Source organism: Palaemon carinicauda, chromosome 34 (genome assembly GCF_036898095.1).
Source record: "Palaemon carinicauda isolate YSFRI2023 chromosome 34, ASM3689809v2, whole genome shotgun sequence".
Lineage (NCBI taxonomy): Eukaryota > Metazoa > Arthropoda > Malacostraca > Decapoda > Palaemonidae > Palaemon > Palaemon carinicauda.
Window position 1 is genome coordinate 65,574,095 of NC_090758.1, and position 15,000 is coordinate 65,589,094.

The following is a 15,000-nucleotide window of genomic DNA, read 5'->3' on the forward strand; positions in this document are numbered from 1 at the left end:
TAATACATTAAAGTCTGGATTCTCTTAACGACCTGGGGATCAGAGCCCCAGGCGGAACCGCCCAAAGATTATGATATCGGACCAGCGGGGATTTGAACCCTCGTCCAGGATATCTGTATGCCAGTGACCATACCACTCGGCCACGAAGAATAGTCATTGACTTTTATCTTTCTTCGTTGCTATGCATGCATGAACCTTGGATACTCTTACTTGCATAATTTATTTGGGTTTTTGACTACATCAAAAACTAAAACAGGCACAATGAAAGCTATATACTCAGCAGGACAAGGACTATACTACCCATACAGGAACCTATGACGCTTAAAGTAGGATTGCACAAGATTCTTTTGTTGCTTTTTAGAATCAGGTGAAAGAAAAAGAAAAGGTAATTACACAGAAGTTTCAAGGCCAATTTTACCAGGGAAGGAACAATTTGCTCTTCCTGAGAGATTGTCGAGGATTTTTTAGATCTGACAAAACCAACATGATCGCTAACTACATTGTAATACTAGTACCATTGTATACATTCAGGAACCATGGATGTATCTAGCAGGATTATTAAAATATTTTTCTCGCTTGACTAGGATATGCATGAATATAAGCTCACAGCTATATTGGAACTAGTGAATCCACGGAGAAAATTTACTAAAATGCAGTACAAGGATCTATCTAGACATGCAGGAAATCCCGACTCATTATACTTTGCGAGTGCAAATATTGTTTAAAGTTTCTTGATGCTGACATCACATTGCAAACTCCCGCTGTGCATCTCCTCGCCCATTTCCACCTGGTCAAGGTTCTTCACCGATGTTTAGTGAAAACAGACACTCGTCGACACCTCTTCAACACACCACCTCCAAAATTACTCTCCGCGTCAGCACACTAACAAATGGCTATGCCCACTTCATCAAATTATATCCAGAAGTCTTCCATCCTGAACTTCACCAAATACGCACTTTTCCCAATAAACATAGTATTTTTCACCCTATTATGACAGTGGGGTCGTCAGTGTTCACCAGATTAAAGCGTCTCTCAGCGAATAGTTTTGCAGTCACTAAAAAATGTTCGCCAAAATGTAAAAAAATGGGCCATTGCCAAAAGGCAAACAAGCTCATGGTTATTAACATTACATATCCTGCAGAAAGATACCTCCCTGCGTCCGTGTAGGGATTACAGCTATATGATCATGCAGACAGAAGGGATTAAATACCCCTACAAAACCTCACTACCGTTATCTCTTACGTGCACGAAAAAAAAAAAATTCTCAATGGTGATGCCCTGAAGGGGTGTTATCAGATGCCCGTGAACCCATAAGTAATCCTCAAGATCTCCATCCCCACTCCCTCCGTATATGCAGCTGCAATTATCATTTTTTAGCCTTAGTAATGCTGGGGCTACTTTTCAACACCTCATGGAGGATATCCTATGGGACATAGCCCTTCAGAGTGTGTTGCATAGATGACACACTTCTGTTTTCTTCCTCCAAAGTGGAACACCTCAGTCACTTGCGAGTCATGTTTGATCACCTAAAACAGTATGGCCTTGTAGTCGGGTACGACAAGTGTACCTTTGGCACCAGTAAAGTATTGTTCTAAGGGTACTGCATAATTCCTGTAAAAGTCCCTCCCTCCCCCCCCCCCCTCCCTCTGGATATACCAACTGTTAAGAACCTTACCACGCTAACGTCCATCAGAACACTACAAGTATTTTTGCTCAGGATCAACCATTATCGCTGGTTCCTGGCAGCCTTCGTAGCTACTCTTATGCCCCTCTACGTTTCCCTCAAAGATATCAAAAGATATCAAAAGATTCTCTGCTAGATGGAGCTCTCTGCAACGCAAAGAATGCCCTCTCAAACACGGCTGCTCACAGTTTTCCTTCACTACATGCCTCTCTAATTATCTCCATCAATGACAACATTGCTATTATTGCATTACTCGAGCAGGTGGTCAACAGTTGACACCACCCAGTGGAATTTTGTAGTAGGAAACACTCTAAGGTGGAATCTAGTTAGTCTATATTTGACAAAGAATTGGTTGAAGTGCAACACTTCTGCCACTTCTTAGAAGATATGTCTTTCGTCGTTCGCGCTGGCTACATTCCTCTAATGTATGCCTTCACTTGAAAGTCGGAGGACTGGTCTGCTCGTCAATGTCGACAACTATCCCATTATGAGCTTAATTGCATCCATAAGTGCATCCCTGTGAAATTGAATTGTGTTGCCTATACCTTGTCAACAAATACATTGGCTGCCTTTCATCTGGGATTGGATTAAAAGGCCTTGGTATAAGCCAAAAGATGATATAGAACGTATCAAGCATTTAGGACATCACGCACATCCCTTCATTAGGATGACATTGCCTTCACGACCTCAACATCCCCTCCTCTGTGATGTCAGTACGTGTAGACCACAAACATGGATACCTGCCCTCAAGCACCATCAGGTGTTTGATATCATTTAGGCCCTTTCACATCTATCATATCTATCTACTGCACAGCTACTAATGATATATTTTATTTAGCACGGCAATAATAAAGATATTACTTAATGACAAACTTCATGACAAACTTGAAAATTATATTGAGACACTGATACAGGAGTCATCTAATCTCCTCAACCTCAGCTTACGTTCACTCTGATGCAGTAGGTCCCCTGCTCTCCTTACAACTATATTGTTACCTGTTTACTGTCATTGAGATCGCCATTCATAAGCCTGAAACAATTCCCTTTCCCACTGCAATGCCAACCTCATGTACATCCACCATACTCTTAGTGTGGATGACGAAGTTTATTATCTCTGAGCATATTACTTCTGATAGGGATACCACTTTCACCTCTCAATTGTATACCTCATTAGTGAATCAACCGGGCATCATTCTAAATCAGAAATTTTCCTACAACCCTGTATTCACACTCTCAAAGCAGCTTTATTGTCCCCAAGCAATAATTCTAATTGTTTTACTCAGCCTTCTTGGGTCCACTTCGAACTAAGGACAACTTCTGAAGATATCCTGGATGTCTTGGCAGAAATAGTGTACGGCAACGCGTTAGTTTTCCTTGCTAGTATTTTTGGGGGACAGGAACCTCCTCCAAAAATCTTTAGTGCCTACATCATGTTCTGGGAAAATTTTCTCCATTCAACTAGAATTCGAGCCCAGAGTGGAGCAACACATATCGACAGATTTGCACAAGGCATCATCCGTTTTCCTGCGCATGGACCCTAGCAAGCACCTACTAACGTACCATTACATTGGCACTATTCTTTTGATATTTAGCACAATGAAGGCTTAGTGATTCTACCTACGTATCTAATACAAGATGAACTATCTGTATTGCACCTCTCAAGATCTGGGTGGCCTATTTCACATATATGTCATTTTTAGGGAGGTAGCCATGTAACACATATGTTTTACACACTGTCGTACAATGTTAAAGTATTTAAATTTTTTAGATTTAGCTCTCCCACTGCAATGATAATAGAGCCTGTTCAAGGTTGTCTTTCAATGCATTAGCTGGTTTCAAATTTTTGAGGTTATTGCACACATGTACTTGTATATAGGCATGTCCTTTGTTTAATAAAGTTGTGTTTCATTTGTCTCATCCCTCTATTAAAAAAGTAACAGCCCAATTGCATAGCATATAAGGAGAATGATAGAGAATATTTTTTAAGAATTCGATGTAATGTTGGATGACAGTATTTAATTAGTGAGAATTGTGTGAAGGTCTTTAATCTCAGGTACAAAAGTATGGAAGGGAGAGAATATGAAAATTAAAGTACTTACAAAGTATTTGACGAATTTGCAAAGCCAGTAAATGTCATCATGCATGATTTAAATGGAAGAATGATTGAAATATGTGAAAATAAATGATATTGAAAATTGCAATATGATTGATATGGGTGCCCAAGGGTCTATAGTGAATGCAGTGGTTATTGTAGAATATGGGAGATAGGATTAGGAAATAAAATGACAATGTATGAGGGTAACAATTCATAGAATAAGTCAGGGAACTTTATTAGTTTGGGGAAGAGGCTTGGTTGAAGGTGAAAATTTGGAGTAATTAAGAGGAATGTGTTATTATTATGATAGGTGAGAATGAAATTCCCTGTGGTTTTTTATTGGAATTCATATATAGAGATTGCATGTTGTAATATTTTACTTAAATAAGAATGGCTGTAAAGTAATGGTAATAATATAATTTTTATGGTAAATTCCGTTGATATGAATGATATGAAGAATGGAAATAAATTAATGATTGAAGAAGAGGTGGAAAAAATGTAACATGAATATTTGGAAATTAATAAGTTATATGAATGTATTTTCAAATATACTAGGGTAGAAGAATGTTCTTATGATTTAGAAATGTATAGTTAGATTATCAAAATACCTATTGTTTGTAACAATGTCCTTAATTTTTTACATATGGAATGGGATTGATATTTGTAAATCCATGAATTTCCTATGGATGCAGCTAATTATATATGTTAGTGCATGACAGATATTGGGAATTAGTAAAGAACGATATTGGGAATGTATGCTAAAAAGAGATTGTTTACGCCTGGGTTATGTCAAATGTTGAGGGATGTAGAGAATATGTGTTAAGAAAGTAAGAAAAGGATATATCAATGAGATTATGCAAGGCAATATGTCTTGATATAATATGGAAAAGAGCCCTTTCAGATGTTTATATTTGATTGTTTTTCATTGACTGTAATTACGAGAACACATTGATGCAGAAGAAATTCTATGGTAGATCATATGAAAATATTAACGTACGCAGTACCTTGTAATAAAAAAAAAATTAGCAATACTGGATCAAGAATGATTTGTCAAGTGAAGTTGCCTTTGTGAGGGTAAATATAATGGTCTTAGGATTGTTTGATGGGAGTTTGACCAGAGGTTGAGAGAATAAGGCATTCGACATGTGTATTCGTAATTCTATATGTTAAGTGCAAATGGTTTGTAGATACACCAGTTAGGTGGTAAATTATAGACTTGAAATTGCAACTAAATTAATTTTAGTAGACAACGAGCCTTTATAACAACAATTTCAGTGAAAGAAGTTCTCGAAAATTCAAAAAGATTGATGGAAGTACATACAAGACGAAGTAAATTATAAGTGCAAGGGGAGAGCAGTAACGACAACATTAAAAGAAAATCGCTTTACAGTGTATGAATGTGTGATGTGAGTGTGGTACATGGTTTCCTCTGATTGATTGATTTGAAGTTTTCAGGCCTCCTGACCTCTAATGTCATTGACACCGAAATCCACGCTATAGAAAAAAAAATAAAGACATACATGTGACATAGGGCCCATCACTCTTGAGAGACCTAGTATAGGCGGTTGTTTGGCAAGAGATATGCAGGTTATATGCAATCAATGGAGACCCAGTCTTCTTTGCCACACATGATCAAGAGGAATTATTTTTGTGTACGGCTGATCACAAAGAAAAGGTTGTGTAAGGAAGCATTAATTGTGGCTTGCTAGTGTTGTTGCACAGGAAAATCTGCGCTAGCGACTGCAGATCTGTTGGTATGTTTTGCTCTGATGGGGGTTTGTAAGTCTGGCAGCATGAAGTAAATTTTCCCACAATATGATGTAGGCACATGAGATAGTGGGAGGAGGTTGCAGACTGAAAAGAATAGGCGGGGACGACCTATGAGTTACCATACACTATTCCAATTGCAAAGACATCCAACTCATCTTAAGGAATAGTCCTTAGTTTCAAAAGGACCCAGGGAAGCTGTGTAAACCTGTCATTGCAGCAGAGCATCAAAGCTGCTTTGAGGGTACGGTGAAAATGTTTAACCATACTCTGGGCTGCAGGGTTATATGTGGATGTTTGATGAAGGGGGACACCAAGGAGATTCACTAATGATATCCAAAATTGAGAGTTGAAAGTTGTATCTTTGTCAGAAGTAATATGGCCAGGGACACTAAATCACATTATTATTCTTGTGAGTAAGGTGGATTTACACTAGCCAAATGTTGGAGTTTCACAGGGAATTGCTTCAGGACAAACAGTCAAGCGGTCGATGACGGTAAATAGGTAACAATGTTCTTGTGATGAGGGTAGGGGACCTACAACATAAACAGGAATGTAGGTAAAGCACCGTTGAGGTTGAGGAAAGGTGCTAACTACTGAATCATTGTGTCAATGTACTTTTGAGGTTTTGCAGGAAGTACAATCACTGACCCAATCCTGAGCATCCATAATAAATAAAACCCATATGAACTCTGTCTTCTGCAGCTCTGCAGTAGAACAGTGCAAGGGATGTGAAATATCATGAACTGAATCAAAAACCTATCAGTGGATTGGAGACGGTATCTGTGGTCTTGGCCTACCAGCATTGACGTTAGAGAGGTGGATGGCATTGGAGTCGTCAAGAGGAACACCCTCTCAACGGAGGGATATGCAGGATGTCCTACATGCGAAGCAATCTTGATCTTTCTGGTGGGCTTCTGCAAAGGCATTGAAATGAAATACCAGGTAAATGGCAACCAATGTGTTACTTGACAGGGCATCAGCACAAAGTTCCTTTTCCCAGGGACGGGCTGAAAGGTACAAATATATCTAGCCATGGCAGAGAGATGTCAGCGTTAACAGGTGGATCAGGCATCGGACTGTCGAGTAAAAGCATGCACCAAAGGATGTACCTTCCAATAAGTGGCCGAAGTGAGGGAAAGTCAAGTGCACCGCTAACAATTCAGAGACAAAAATAGATTAACTGGATTCCGCATTAGACAGATTCCTACTGATGAAGGCCAATATGCGGGGCTGGCTGTTGACCAACTGCTTGAGGACCCCGCCAATAGCAATGTCGCTAGCATCCGTGGAATGATGGAGAGGTGCATGTGGCACAGGAAAAGTGAGAGCAGCAGTGGTTGAGAGGGCATTTTATGTGTGGAGAAGGCCACTTTTTGAAAGGACCCCAATTCATGTCTTTTGGCTTGCCATTGATGAAGGCATAGGGGGAGGGGATGGAGGCGATTTCTGTCAGGAAATGGTGATAATAGCTGATCATGCCAAATAATTCTTACAGTGCTTTGATGATGCGGTGCCTCAAGGGAGATACTTCGTTGCCGCCAAAGGTACATTGCTATACTGGACTAAGAGACCGCTCTGTTGTAGGCAGTGGAGTAGAATGCATAGATGACGGAGATGATCCACTTTGGAGGAAGTAAACACAAGTTTGTCATCCAAGTAACATAGACAGAAGGTGAGGTCCCCTAACAAGTCTTCTTTAAGACGTTGAAAAGTGCCCCCAGCATTACGAAGCCCAAAAAAAAAGGAGTAATTGAAGGTGTAATTATCGTAGTGGTTGGGATTGCAATCCTGTGGATATCATCTTGGTTTATGGGCAACTCAAAAAGCCCTTAAGGAGTTCGTACATGGAAAAAATTTAAGCTTTTTGCAAGTATGAGCTTCCTTTCCAATGTTTGTGCGAGGGGTATTGATCCGGTTCTGTCTCCATGTTAAGGCTCCTAAAATTATCACACTGATGCAGAGGGAGGTGTTCCTTCAGGAAAAATTGCAATGGTAAAAACCATAGACATGAGGCCTTTTCACAAACACCCATTTCTTCTATTTGGATGAATGTTTGATTAGGCGTACAAATCTGCATTTACTAACCGATAGTGAGCTATATCGAACATGAGGTGGAAATGTTAGAGGAAATCTGTACCGAAGATTGGAAATGTGATGTCAGTAACGAAAAACTTCCAAATATTTTTTTGGCGTCAAAGCGATAGTGTGAGGGTTTCTTAACCATGTGTTGGTAGTGAAGATTCATTTGCAGCTACCAGGTGGTTGTTGGCAGACTTGGTCATACGACTTTTTGTCCTGGAGACTGGCATTGGCAGAAAGGAGTGGCCAGATCCCCCTTCTACCAAAATTTGCACGACAGTGCCGACGTCATGTAAAAGGAAAAAAATTATTGACTAGTAGGCCACCATCGCAAGTGATGACAATTGAAAGGTATTTTTACCCATGACAACTATTTGCACATTTCATCGTAGTAGCACCAGATTTGGAGTAGTAGTATCATAACAGCAGCTGATGGGCATCAGGAAGTACCAGGAAAGGTCGTAGGCTGGGGCATAAGCGAGCTTTGGTATTTGTGGGTGGTGGGCATCTTTTTCGCCGCTACTGCCCTTCACTTTTTGGTTGTCTGTGACCTTCTGAATTCACGCTGGATTCGGTCGATGTGGAATAGGTGTCCGCATCTTCAGGTGAAAAGAAGTTTATGGAGATCTGGAAGGTGCTGAAGCAGCCGTCCATAAGAGCATTGACTTTGGTCGCCAGGCCCATGTGGGAAAAATATGGACATTGGGGATAGCAGCACATAAAGGTTCTGGTATGTACCGAAGGCAATAGGCAAGAAGGATATTCACTTCACGAGGAGAGCTGTCTGCGGGCTGCTGTAGGCGAGAGACACTGGACATTTCCTTGAGGGCAAGCAAAGCCTTGTGGTCCCCCAATCAATGTTGAAAGAGCTGAATCTTGCTATACTACGGCAGACGATGGAGAGTACTGCTCCAGGAGGTATGATATCAGGGCATAGTGCGTTATTGCTTTAGCACTAAAAAAAAAAAAATCCTACACTTTTCACATTAAAGGTGAAAAAAGATCAAAAAGTTGGCAGAGAGAGAGAGAGAGAGAGAGAGAGAGAGAGAGAGAGAGAGAGAGAGAGAGAGAGAGAGAGAGAGAGAGAGATAATAGCCAAACCGCAGGTTGTACACACTATGACCAAAGACAGAGATTACTTTTCTCTTGTAGGTACAAGGTATTGTTCCCCGTTTGCACACTTGCCACTATCAAGTATTTTGCCTTGTAAAAGAATCCCAGGATATTCTTGCTTTGCTGAAGACAGCGTCTTGGGTAGTAAAACAAATTAAATAAAGCTCCTCACTTGTAGAATATCAGAACAATTCAAACAAAGAGACAAGGCACTACAACCTCCCCTCTATTACAAAAGCATATTTTTTCATGAATTCCAGCTCTTGAACAAAGACATCTAACTTCTGAATTCCTTAATTAATGAAGATTAAATTTAGACCAGTGTACTTAGAAAATTATGGTGTATGAAGTTGAACATTAAAGAAAAACTTCAAAGTAGAATCATAAGAAGGTTAAAAAAAATAGATAATCGAAACTTAAATCTTTTCATTGACATGGCCTTATTAACTATTAACAATTCATAAAATAATTTATTTGTGGTTTAATATCATAAAGTATATTAAGAAAGTTTATTTGTTTCTTTTTCAATTACACAAAAATGGGTAATTGAGATTGACTTCATAAGATATTTGGATATTAGTCAATCCTGAAGAATTTTCTATCTTGCTGCTGAGTATCATCTCAGTGTGTTGGATAGAATCTTGAGGGATAATAAATTCCTTATTCCTGATCTTAAGATTAATCTATTGTTCAGTTAGTTCCTCATGCAAAATGCAAAGGATTTTTAGCTGTTCTGGTCATTATATGCAGTCTAATCTTCCCAGACTACACAATCTCGTAACATTCATGGCCTATGCACCATAAAGCAAAATATGTGTAGTACTTTCTTAGAGTATTGACCGGATAATGGAATAATCTCCATAATACAGTAATTGAATTGCTGGAACTACAGAAGTCAAAACATTTTGTAAGTTAATCTCTGCTGAACAAAAAGTTCCGTTTTTCCAATCTACATGATTGAACTATTTTGACGATTTTGCTGATATTGAAAAATTTTGTATGTTTTATTCATGACATCATTATCTCTTTGAACGCCTACAGGTGCAATGGAATTCGGTTACATCTTCTAGTTCCTTAAGGAGCCCAGCTGAACGTTTTGTGAACTAATGTCTCTTGGGAAGTGCAAAGAACTTGTCCAAACTATCTCCATATACCATTCATCATGATCGCATCCACATACGGCACTCGAGTAATCTCTCTTATAGTTTCATTTTTGATGTTGTCCTGACGTTTAACTCACAATATCCTTCTGAGGTTTCTGTTCTTAAGTCTACTAAATCTATTGACAAAGGTGTCAATGTCAGTTAGGATGATTTTTTTAGGCGATTTGATTTCCAAATTCTACTTAACCTAGCCATATGTTTGATTTGCTTCTTTTTTCAATGTTTCACGAAACCTTAATTACAAAGATCCTGTTTTGGAAATCATAGTTCCTAGATACTTAAAAGATTCTACTTCATTAATCTTTTCACCTTTCAATGATAATTAATCTTACATTGCATACTCTATTCTCATTATCTCTGCGTTTCTTCTATTCATCCTCAGCCGAACCTCATTTTATATTTCAGGCATTCTGATAAGCAAGCATTGCAAATACTGTGGTGTCCTGCTAACAAGGACAACTTCATCACTGGAAATTCATTTGATAAGACTCCTTTGCACTTGCTCTACTCATGGAGAAACTTTATCAAATTTACATATTCAAATGGAATTCCATAAAAATGCTAGACTCTCCACAAAATTGACCAGTGCACCCTATCAAAGGCTTTTTCAATGTCCCCAAATGCAATCAATAGGGGTTTTCTGTATTCTAAGCATTACTGTAAAACAAGTCTCAAAATAAAAATTGGTCGATGCAACTTCTATATTTACTAAACCCCTTTGTATTCAACTCTTAGCGTTTCATCAATCTTTCTCTCCAGTCTCTTTGGGTTGAGCATATTGTATATTTCCATAGCAACTGACGTGAGCGTTATGCCTCTGCAATTATTGCAATCAGTCAAGTGTCATGTTTTTGTCATTTTGACCTACACTCATTACAACCATTCACAAGGTTATGCCTTTTCTTGCCACTTTCTACAATATAATCTTGTAAATAGTCTGGGAGTTACTTCATTTTCGGCCAGCATCATCTAGGTAGTTATTCCATCGTATCCCGATGCTTTCCATCTCTTTAGTCTGTTTAGGATTAGCTTTGACTTCAAACACAATAAATTCAATCATGGGCAAATCGAGGTTTTCATAAGCTTCAGGATTATAAATAAAATTATTCCATTCATATCTCGTATTAATAACCTCACTAAAGTGTTCCATCAAACGTTGCCCTTATTCATCTTCTCTTCCGGCGTCAATGAACTTGGAGGTCAGGATGCCAGATATCTCAATATCTATCGATCAGTCAGCCATCTTCTCTTTATTATAACAGATCCAGCAAATTATTTATGTATATCATATTTTTTTCTGTTATTTCCTTTCTTTTCCCGGTTGGAACCTAGTGGCTATCGGCATTCTGCTTTTCCAAACACAGTTGTAGTTCAAATCTTAATAATAATAATAATAATAATAATAATAATAACAATCTTGTGCCAGACTCCTGAATCTGTTGAATACTGAGTCTCGTCATGTTGATATGGTAAAAAATACCATGTTTGGTGGGATACATAGGCATTTGGCAAAGTTGTGGACGGAAGACTTCTGTGTATAACATGAGTTGTTGGGTGTAGGATCAGTGTTAAGCTGATGTAGAGAGTGAGGTCGGAGGGGGTGGGTTGCAAAGGTGTGGATGAGAGAGAGGACTCATTGACTAACAGTCAGTGAGCAGCATTTAACAGGAGGTAACCAAAAAAAAATGTGAGAGGGGAGGCCACCGCCACTGTTAAAACCTTACTGAAACTTTTTTTTTTTTTTTACTGAAAATGTCTCACAGATTTGTTTATAGCAGCCGCAAATTTTGTCTTTGCTAGGACATAGTGTGCCTTACTGATTGAGCAAGGCATGCCCTTGTGGGGAAACTGGACTTCGGCATGCTTCACCCCATCAAACACTTCTCCGCTTATGAGGGGTGTCAATTTTAATTCTAATGAGGCGATGTGTGTTGATAAGAGGGAGGGAAGACAGAAGGCAGCGAGTATTCCCGTTGTCACCAGTTGTACGAGAAGGCTGATAGGTTGTAACTGAGATTAAAGCAACTGATTCTTTTCTATCAGAGTAGATTTTATATAAAAGAGCCTCCAGTCTTGAATGTCGTGAAAATTCAAACATGCTTATTCATGTAAAGACAGGATTAAAAAGGTTTTGTTAACAGTGAAGGGGCAAGTGAGTTACAAAAAAAAAATACTGTTACAGTTTACGAATGTGTCTGAAACATGTGCAGTACACTTTGAATGAAGACCAAGTTTTGAATGATTGGAAAGACAAAGAAGGTTTTAATAAATGCCCTCAATGATGAAGAGTAAGACCTTATATGTCTGCATTAGGGGACCTCCAGAAACTTCAAATGAATTGAAACAAAATATTTTTTTTATTAATTCTTTCTTTTTCTGACATTTGAAGAATACTATATATTTATTTTCTTACTCTGGTATTGTAATAGATTATTTGTACATGACAAGATGAATTTAAAGATAGTTTTATTATTTAGGTGAAAAATAAGTTTTTAGAAATTATCTGAATTTCTCATATTCTAACACTGGTTAATTTGAATTACCCACAACGAACTCCACGTTTTGTTAAACTCTAGTAAAACTTGTTTATTTCAGGTATATCTTACTATATTTTAACCAATTTTCCTGTTGCACCGAATCAATTTGTAATGGATATCTGTTGCTGAGAGCATGCAAGTCCTTTGCAATTCCATGACGTCATAGAAGCTATCACGTGCTATAGACAGTTGTTACCCTACCATCCTTCTTACCTTATATCTGATGTAGGGTATTAAAGTCAATCTTCAAAATTATATGTAGAAAACACATTAATTTGAAGACAATTTTTTTTATTTAGTTAAAAAATCAGTTTATAGTAATTATCTGAATTTCTCCTATTCGAATACTGATTAATTTGAATTACCCACAACGAACTCAACGTTTTGTTAATACACCAGCAAACCTTGCTTATATCAGGTATATCCTACTATATTTTAAGCCATTTTCCTGTTGCACTGAATCAATTTGGAATGGCTATCTGTTGCTGATAGCATGCAAGTACTTTCCATTTCCATGACGCCATGATAGTTATCACCTGCTATAGACAATGTTATCCTACCATCTTTTTTACCTTATATCTGATATTAGGGGGCAGTGTATTAAAGTCAATCTTCTAGGTTATATCTGGAAAACACATCGTCTTTAGATTTTCTTGCAGCGTTTTTCCCACATCGAAACCAACCTCCCCAGGTTTTACGTTGCTTTCCTTTGTTGCATCAGTCTGTCAAAAGACCTTTGTACATTGATGAAACTAAATTTACCTTTTCATGACAGCAGCTTTGATTTCTTTGAACGAGAGTGGTAGTGTATTACATCTAAATTTTTGCACAAAGATATAACATTTCTGAGATAGGCAGTACTGGGGCTATGCACCGAAAACAAATGACCCATTTGTTTTAGTAATTTTTTTCAGAAGTTTCAAACTTTGGTTTACGCATTATGATGAAAAAGTGGTTGCAAAGAACAAATACATTAGGTTCATCATTATAGATAATTATTTATCTTTAAGCAGCTGCACAGATTGTATCAATGGTATCGGTGGGCTCGGAAATTATTTTTCAGCTACAGTTTTGGGATTCACACAGTTCATTGTTTATAACATCAAGCGAATATTTTTTTTTTATGAATTTCATTGTACTTTTTTCTTGTTATATTCATGTTTTTCAAAATCAATCTCCTCCCATATTCAAAACAATAAATTGATATATAGCTGTTTACTACCGGGTATAAGATATATAGAATGCAAACAATAACATTAAATAGCACTAAAATGTAATAATCTATTTTTTATATAGAAAAAAATGAGAATTTCACTATAATAAATTAATAAAAAATAACAGAAGCAAGGATTAGTTTGTAAAGTTATTGCTTGAAATACAAAAGATGGTCAGCATCACTACTTTGTTCAAGAAACTATGGCATCATGCTTGCTTAAAAAATCGGGTAACATCTGAGAATGTTGCTTTAATTAAATTTGATTGTTTTCCAGAAATATAAATTTGTTCAATATTAGGACCTTGGTTAAGTCATAGCATTTAAACAATTCCTAAAAAAAAAGACGGAAGAATGCAACACAGGATAATATCTTGATAAAATAGCATTTTGTGAAGGATTAAGAAATGTTGTCTTCATTGCAAATCATGACTTGCAGCTGATAAACATTGTCACATATTATGCAATAGGACAAGACTGAGATTCAAACGCCCTACTCTTTTAGCTCAGGGTAAATTATCTTGAATATTCACAAACTTCATATATGCTCTGTATCACAACATACAGCTTGTGCATATTAATAGCTTTTCTCAAATTCAAGTCATAACTTATCGTCCAAAAGAAAGGTAGATAGAATACTTAGGTTTGATACAACTATGCTAATAGAAGAGCACAGAGAAACCTTTGCAACCGCATGTAGGATTTGATTTGTAGTCTTAGAGACTTCAAAAACGAAAAGCAAGCAAATAATGAGGAACGGTGTGATATTAAAAACATATATCAGTCAGTTGGTAGTCATGTTGTTGCTGTCGATAAGGATGGTGCTATGAATTTAGATTATATTATTATTATTATTATTATTATTATTATTATTATTATTATTATTATTATTATTATTATTATTATTATTACTTAAGCTGCAACCCTTTCTGGCAAATCAGAATGATGTAAGCACAAGGACTTCAACGGAGAAGAAAATAAGAAAATAAATGAACTACAAGAGAAGCATGTACAATAGAGATAAAATTTATCATGAACAATAACGACATTAAAATAGATTTTTCATATATAAAGTATAGGAAGTGACCTAGGTTAACCTGTCCATAAATATGATGAGTCAGGAATAACAGAATAACTGAATGAGGTAACTAGATATTAATATCAGCATAAAAAATAAGAAATTTAATATTTTCAGAAGCGGAAAACCAGACATGAGAAGAATACTCTAAACAATGTATAAGAAATAAATTAAAACCAAAAATCATAGACTACTTTCTCGATAAGCCCTTTTTTATTTTTATTTATTTATTTTTTTTTTTTTTTTTTTGCAATTTAATTGAAGTCAG